Below are 8,914 nucleotides of genomic sequence, written 5' to 3' on the forward strand. Positions count from 1 at the left end.
TAATTTGAAAGCATTTTAATTTCGCAACATGAAATGGAATAATAATCGGTTCGCATATGAACCCGCATGTTTTTCATTTCCGGCACTGGATTTTTAAATAATTTGCGTAGCGATCGGTAGTTTTGGGTAGAGGATTGGAGAGAGAGAGGACCACGTCACATATATGAATTTGAAAAAGGACTGCATGGGATTAATATGACAAGGATTTGCGAGTAGTATAACTGAACATCTGTGAAAAGCTTTTGTAAATATTTAAAAAGTATTTTTACGGTAAAAAAACGGAACGCAAACACATCGCTTCAAATTGCTTGAAGATGTGCGCGATAAGCGAAGTGTGTAGAAAAAAAAACCAGTCATCAGATGGGAAAAACACGTCAAATTTGAAGATTACCGGTAAATTGGTTTTTTTTCCTCCGCTTCTTCAATATAAGAAACTACCCCCGATGAAAACGATTCAGAAGTATGAAGCGAAAACTGAAATCTCTGACAAGGCGAAAAAAATGAATTTTCTATTTTGATGTTGGATTCTTTTTTCTTCTTTGTTTGTTCAATTTTGATAGAGAGAGAGAGAGAGAGAGAGAAGAAATGCGCACACTCACAGCTGAGATAATAAATTCTCGAACAGCTCGTCGCATTATTTTTACATGTGATATTTGTACACATCCACAGGCACGTACTTGCCACAATGAAATGACGAAAACGCTAGTATACACGCCATTCACGAAAGCGATGAAGAGAATGAGAGAATGAAAAAGGGAATCAAACAAGATCGAGGGCGAAATGAAGTAAGTGCGCGTATTTTCAACGACAGGCAGCGAATGAAGAGCAGAAGAAGAAATAACATACACACATAGCGTCTAGAAATTGCACGAGAATGAGCGAAGAGTAGCAAATAATCCGTTGTGCTTGTGGGTACTCGGAAAACATACTGCGTTTAACAGACACATTTCATGTGTTGTGTGCTGTGGATGTTTGAGTACAAAATGTTCAGCGAAACGAAATCCTCACGTTTTTCGACACACAATTCCACCATCGTTCGCACAATATTTACACTTCCAATTTTTATTAAATCTTTTTTTCTTCTCTGCCACTCTTACTCTCTCTCTTACTCGCCGACGACGTTTAGTATTTTTCTATTTTGTGTGAGTACAGAGCGAGAGCTTTCTATTTGCTTTGCACTAAATTAATATCTATTTCATGTAGACATGCATGCGAATGGCTCTCGCATTTGATACATTTCTTTCTTTCTCTCACATTCGCTTCGCGCCATATTTTTTTGTTCGTTTACATTTTACGATGTTTCGTGATGTGAAAGATCTATTTCAAGAAAGAGCAATTGCAATTTCGCTGTGACACATTCCGTGCTTTTCGAATTCAACTAAAGTTCGTATTTTCTTTGTGCCATCTCAATTTCTTTGAAAAGTATACCTCACCCAATTCAGCTTAAACCATCCACTCTTCTTCATTCATAAACATGGTCCTTTTTTTCGGGTAGAAAGAAAAAAGCCACTCTGTTTCAATTCATTATTATCAAAATGGGGAAGAAGAAAAAAATGGTTGAAGCTCTGCAAATGACTCGATTGTTTATCAAACAAAGCAGAAATAAATTGAATGAATTTCCATTATGTGCGGGCTCATTTTAATCAAATTGAATGAAATAACCAAAATTCATTATCATAAAGCTGATAACAATAATTAAAACGATGATGGCATCGTAGTCGTCATCACACAATCATCAAGCCAATTCAACCGCAAATGAAACAAAGCATCTAAAATCAGCTAGATTAAAGATTAACCATCACCAGGGCTTTGCAATAAAAGGAATAAACTCCGAATTATGCCAATCATCATATGAAATATGCGTCACGTGTTTTTTGCGATCTTTCGATTGACAGATGTCAACTAGAAACTATGAGAAATCGTCGGGCAATGCGCCACTTGCTAAATAAATAGACTTTGCATTAGGGAAGAATCGATACGTGATTCCATTGGGATTTAGCCATTTTCAACCCGAATAATTGTTGCAAGTTGAAAGCTTTGTATTATCATTTCGTCTAAACGACGATATCGAATCGATTTTACATCATTTTTCATTCGCTGATAATCTAAAAACAAACTCACCATGATAAATAATCGTTTTTTTTAAGTTAATCTCTGAACATGGCGGCAATTTGGAAGCTGCATAAAAAAAACAATGCATCGCTTTTTCATAACGCTTTCAATTGTCCATCACGTTATTTTTTTTCTGCTGCAACTGACGTGCATCAAATTATCGACGGAAATGAAAAGGCTGTGTTGAATGAAATTACTTTCAAAGCATACACACACACACCGAAACCATTCTATAAATGAACGGTATTGAATATCCCGATGTGTGTGTGTGTGACTGTGTATGTGTCCAAATTGTTTGATTTGCACCAGCATGGCCTGCATGTCAAAATTAATTATGATTTTTCGTCTGTTGGCTGAATGGGCATTGCCCATTGGGCATTGGGCAAGCGATTATCAGCGTCAATTTATGAAATGAAAATTTTACTTTCTCTTGACGCAAACACGGCGAAATTAAAAAAATGATGTCGGTGTGAATGAGTTGCATAACAACCATTCAACCATCGAGCATTGTGGCTTCTATCAGTCCATTGCTGGGGCACAGATGAACCAGAACCTAAAAATAACACGCATTCAATTGATTTACGGATTTGTTCAGTGCCGTGACCAATTTTCAATATTTTGAAAATTAAGACCTGTCTCACAACTGGACCATCTCCCTTACCATTTACTGAAAAGCGATGCCGAAAAAAAATTGTAGCCGCTGATTACGGAATCATAGCGAAAGGACCTGATAAAAAAAGACGAACCAAGCGGTTTAAAAATTAGCTGCAAATTCCATTTAGTGAAATGTATGTGTGGTGCGCCGAATGATGGTTGGCACGACAACGTCAATGGAGCATCGAATTGAATGTTCAATAGCTGAAAATTTAATTCATGGCCATGACTTTTTGCAGTGATTCGCCAGTCCGTGTGTGTGTGTATGTTTGTGTACGATTGAATGTTTGTGTTCTTTTGCGTCGTCGAGTGAAAAGCTCTAGCTGCATTGGGATAGATTTTGCGACATGACTTGACAATACAATGGCATTTTATTCCGCTTATTCTTCTCTGTTTAGCATTACATTGGAGAATGTTGAAGGACATCGCGTAATAAGGGCAACTCAATCGATACTCTCACTGCTGCATAGACAGCATAACAAAGTGTGCAAAACAGCATCGAGTGAAAAGAATTTTCGTGTGGCACATATTTTGCAGTCGTTGGACTGGTTGTATGTATGGCAATGCACATTGCTTTGGTACGGTAACAAAAAAAATGAAGGAAATAAGCGAGCGGAGGTTTGAAATTCAGTGGAAAATTCGATTATCCGTAAACTTTTCAACCGCCCGTTTTTTTCTCCTTCTTTTCTGTCTCTTTCTCTCCCTCTCCTCTTCTCTGGCTCTCTCGTGTATATTTTCAACAATTTTCCAATCGTAAAGTGCACTGCAAATTGATAATAAAAATGCTCGTTGTGAAAAATCCATAGTTATGAAATGGCATCCCGTGTATATTCAATAAGTCTGAAAGATTTTCGATTTGAAGGTGCCATAAACATTCACAACATATACGAGCTCGGTTGAAATTCGAAAAAAGGTTGCTGACGGTGTGATGAAATGTTTAAGTCAGCGGCACAATTCAAATTGAGAAAACAAACAGTAAGTGAGCGGCAGGTGCTTTTCGGGAAATTTATTTAAAATTTCACAGATTCTGGATGTGATGCCATAATGAATGGGCGCTGAAAAAGTCATTTGTTTAGTTATCAAGACGGATTTCACTGACTCAGGTAATGAAATTGAGATGGCTTTGTTGACGCCTTTTCTAATGGTTGTGAATGATGCATCACACATGCCAAAGGACAGCTTGTCAAGCGCTGGAATGTCATAAACCATTTTAAACATCTGACGATCGATACGAATATGTATGCCAAGAATCTGTCGCAAACCCGTTTTACGAATGTGTATTTGATATGCGTTTCTTTATTTTGCAGCGCACACGTATCGTGTCACCGTCGGCGAGCGAATAACTTTGCTGCGAATAGCGATCGTTAAAAAAAGCAGTTGCTTTGTGTAAAGTATTCAACATAAATTCTTACGCGTTGTAATATATCTTTGCGAATGGTTCGCGCCAAGAGATCGTTTTTGCAAGCAAAGAAATAAAAAAACACACACACATATATATATTTAGCCTCCACCCAATGCTGTGTTTGTTGTGCCAGCAATTTTCTCATTGCTATAAAGTATATTGTTGATAAACTGAAACATAACAGCGTTGAATGGCGCGTTTTACGCATAATATATGTGCCATTATGACGGTTTATTGTTGTTGTTTCAACCATCACCGAGTGAGCGGTGTATGTATGAGTTTGTGTGGTGTGGTGTTACTGTGTTTTTTTCCCTTCTTTCCTCTGTATCATCTCCCATTCTCAATTGTGCCATTATCGTCGTCATCATCTTTTCACCGAGCGTAAAACCAACCAAGTGATCTCATTGTCACATATACATTGAGGCCGTTAGAATGCAGAAAATACGGTTGATTGTGTGTTGTGTTGCCCTTGTTTTGGGTAACGATGTGCGCAAATGAATTCACTTCAGGCTCCACTTTAAAACGAATCAACTCCGGAAACATACAATACAAGAACAATAATATGCACAAAGAAGATGAAGGCGAGGAAGACGAGGAAGACGAGAAAGACGGAGAGGAAGAAGAAACAGGCGAAGAGCAAAACCAAAGCGCTTGTTTGGATACACTGAAGCCACCGAAAATATGTATTTTTCACTCGCGTGTTATATCTGTGTTTACGTTCCGGAGATTTTTCACATGTTGATGGCATTGTTCATGGCTGAAGCGAGCGAGCGTGCATTTTGCATTGCCATCGTCAAATTCTGAAGAATTGTACACAATATACACGTCACGATCCTTGTCGTACGGATGACACATAAAGAAAAGTAGCAACAGCAATAATGTTACAACGGAGGGAATGAATAGGACAAAAAAAGCAAGGAGAAAAAAGTGAAAAACAATGGAAACAGGAAATTGAGTGCGTCTGTGAAACATAAATTAGTTTTCGAGATTCGCCGTCGATTCTCGATTCTCGTTGTTCGGGAAAATGTAAAACACAACAATGATGGGAGGAAATGGGAAGGGCAAAATATCCCACAACTACCGTCAACCACCTCTACCATCGAAGAAGGCTTAATGGATACGTAAAAGTGTCGCATCCAAGCTCAAACTGAAAAATTGTAATTCAAAAACGACACACACTGACAACTGAACCACAAAAAAAACTGTGAACAAAAGAGCGAATGAATTCACCCACTCCCTCCTCTCCCAACTGAACAGCAACAAATGAATTTTCACATCATTTTCTCTCGGTTCGTACGAGTTCCCATCGGTTTTCATGTTGTTATTTCTACTCTCCTCAGCTGTGTGCTGTTCAGTTGCAGTCTTATTATTCTGTTGTTTCAATTTCATCTCATTCACATTCCACTCGGTTAGCACTCGGTTATATGGAATGAAAACAATGATTCATTGTGGAAGGCAATGGCGGTTGGCGAATGTGAAGTGAGCAAACCAAAAGAACCAGGCAGGAAAAAAGCCTCAAATACTGAAATTCGGTTGATACTTATGCGTGGGAGCAGGAAATGAAGAGCACCGAAAAAAGTGGTCACAATAAGCTTGGAAATGAGGAATAACGACGAGTGAACGAAAAAAAACAACAGTAACGAGCGCGCAATGGCAATGTGGATATTGAAAAGATGTTACCACAGGCAGACAGACTGTGTCGTATCCGCTGAATGTGAAGTGTATCGTCGCCCAAAAATACAATTCAATATGCGAGCCAAATTAGAAGTTTACATATAATTTATTAACAAGACTCATTCATTGTTAGCCAACCGAAGCGAGGAGTTTTCGAGGGTGTTGCTGATTTTTTTTTCCTTTTGTTCGGGTATTTATTTGGGCTTGAGAGGAAAAATTTTTGAAGGGAAAACGAAGTCCATTGTGATTCTCACATTCTTGATGAATATTTAATATTTCCCGTTGATTTGATCCGCAATCGAAGAAAACACGAAATATAAACATTTCCAACGAAAAATAATAATAATATTTTCCATATTTTAATATTCCTTGAGCTTTTGTATTATGTGTGTGTGTGTGAGTGAGTTTCTAATTTGAAATTTCTTCGTCTTTTTCTCTCGGCGAGAGTTGGAGAAAGATATGGTACACACGGGGATTTGTATGATTTGGTCGTTGCTCTGAAATGACAATAAACAGAGGCACGGTGGCTCTCCGGTCGATTCACGGCACCTTTTCTTTCAGTGTCGAGAAAATATAAATTCTGCATGACAGCAGGAGGTTGACACAGGTAAATTTAATTACAATTCGGAGCTGTTTGTGTTTCACTTGGTCCATATGGTGATAAGGTTAAATAGAGACTAAACCAAATGCTAGGCAACATCTTTCATCAGAATATTCTTGCTAGTCTCAACGCGCAATTACCGATGCGAAAACTTTCCGATTTTATCATATGAATAAACAATGGTCGATGGTATTATGTGTGCCTGAATTTTCATCACATAAAACTGCGAGCGAAAGAGAACGAAAGAAAAGAAAACAGTCAATCATTAAACTCGAGTGTGTACAACATTTGAACACCTTTTGGAAGATATCTAATGATAACTGCAACAAAAACTCTCATCAACTCGAATTCTGTACCCACCATGCCATCCCTCTTACCATGGTTGCACTTGAAACAGAAACAAAAACACCAAAATAACACAATTTACACCAAAATGAATTAACGAACATAAAAGAACACAGAAATTGGCGCAACAACAAAATAAAACTCATAACAATTATCATAACTCAATTTTATTGTTGGCTTTAAATACGTACGGAGTATGGAATATACACACCATTTCATTAGTTCATTATTCTGTTGGTGTCGTTAATTTTTGCTGTCGCTTTTTTCCTCTCCCTCCCTATCTCTCTGTGTCTGTGTAGAATTCAGTTTTTGTGTTTTTTACCGAGCTAGAAATTCGTGCAGTGAGACACACACACACACACATAAATACACTGTCTATGTTTTTAAACACATTTCACTTTCATCGATTAATTTTTGTTTGAATTTTTTATTGCAACTCCGGAAAATTGTTTGTTGTAGGCGCTCGTTGTAGTTACAACTTGGTTTGTTTTAGTTCACCTTAATTCAAAATCGTCTCAATTGAAGATCCGTAAAAGTCTTTTGTTGTTGTTTAAAAAAACATGTTATTTTAAGACAAGCACAAAAAACTCAATTCATTAAAACTTTCGGGAAATTTGTTATTTTTGTTCGCCGTTTTCATTAGTGGAAAACTAAAAACGTCGGCTAAATAACTCAGTTAAGCTACGGTTTTGATTGCACTTGAGTTGTCGACTGATCGGTTCGAAGGACAAACAAGAACTGATGGAGCCGAGCGAGCGGACTGGAATCCACAACTAAACCGTAGCACCAACTCACAGTCACTGACGGCTGTCTCTCCGATTGAATTGTAGAATATACACACTGTCAAAACAGCGTTGAGAGAGCTTGTGTAGGAGAAGAAGAGAGCAAGATAGATCGAGAGAGAACTAACAACAAGATGACGGCAAAAATTTGAAGAGCTAATTGTTTGGCATTCTCTCTTTTACGCTCCGCGCTCTCATTTTGACATTACGCTATTCGGGACGAAATGCTCTCTTGACGTTCTCGTGATTCGACACATGGAACATGTGTTCGATTGTTTTGTTTTTATTTAGTCGCAACAGCAGCACCACAAGCAATTCGGTGTGTATGTGTTTATCCTTCAGTCAAGTGCACGGTCGCTTCCACTCGATTCGATTTTCGAAAATCCTTCGGCTGGTGGAGAGAGCGAACACATCAGACAGTGAATGTTGAGCGAACACATTTTCGAACATGAACCTCTCACCGCTAGAGAGTATGCATGAGAGCGAGCAATCATGCGCAATGCATACCCTATGCCGTTTTGTTGACACTTTCCAATGTATGACTATAAATTGAGTGCTATATGTGCACTTGATACAGCATGCAGACGATAGTCGACACACAACACAGACTGAATAATATTCATATGAACGATATGTACTTATAATAACGACGATGTTGTTTATGGCTGTGGATATGGATAATGTTTTTTACACAGAGGAAGAGAGAGCGAATAAGAATGGAAGAGAGCGATAGAGCGAGAAAAAAGGCGAATTGGACTTGGATATAGGTTTGATAACCATTTTCCATTTACTCGCTTCAGCCCATAGAGCATGCAGCAGCACACCAACAAGTCATTATCCATGGCCCAAACAATGTAAATCTTTTTCGCTTCATTATTCCACTAGCTCTTCTTCATACACTACTGCATATTTTTCGTCTTCGTTTTGCCTCCACTCTCTCTATCTCCCTCTCTCTTTGTCAAGCTGTTGGAAATGGTTTTTACGCTTTTGGTCTTGTTTTGACTTTTGCCATGCCAAAATGCTACCATGATTATGCTGGTTAGATGATCGTCGCATCCACCATGGCACAATCGCATTGGCTGGCCGAAAATAAATTTCATATGCAGAAAATATGGTGATGATAATAGCCAAACGTATGTGCTTGCTTCCTAATGAATTTTTGATTTCAAATACAGATAGAAATGCGTACATGTATGAAGATTTTATGAGCCGTCTCTAGTAACGAGCTTGCTTTTTAGTATAATGCCACACAAAGCATAATAAAGAAGAAAATTAGATTCCAAAAATTTCCATCCTTTTTTCTCGCAAAAGTGCGCAAACAACAACCGTATCAAAAATGACATT

General features: G+C 38.1%; 1 protein-coding gene across 5 annotated transcripts in view; it reads right to left on the reverse strand.

Moving 5' to 3' along the window:
* Window positions 1–7,590, reverse strand: part of LOC129567728 (uncharacterized) — an 89,142-nt gene extending 81,552 nt beyond the window's left edge. For 2 of the 5 annotated variants that reach the window (XM_055444961.1, XM_055444960.1), the window contains exon 1: window positions 7,000–7,590. The gene's annotated coding sequence lies outside the window, so the exon portion shown is untranslated. Of the gene's footprint in view, window positions 1–6,979 lie in introns of all 5 variants that reach the window. The other 3 variants (XM_055444952.1, XM_055444951.1, XM_055444962.1) reach the window with 2 other exon arrangements.
* Window positions 7,591–8,914: the final 1,324 nt, after the last annotated feature.

Source organism: Sitodiplosis mosellana, unplaced genomic scaffold (assembly GCF_009176505.1).
Source record: "Sitodiplosis mosellana isolate CC-2019 unplaced genomic scaffold, AAFC_SMos_1.0 Smas_scaffold_12, whole genome shotgun sequence".
NCBI classification, from domain to species: Eukaryota; Metazoa; Arthropoda; class Insecta; order Diptera; family Cecidomyiidae; genus Sitodiplosis; species Sitodiplosis mosellana.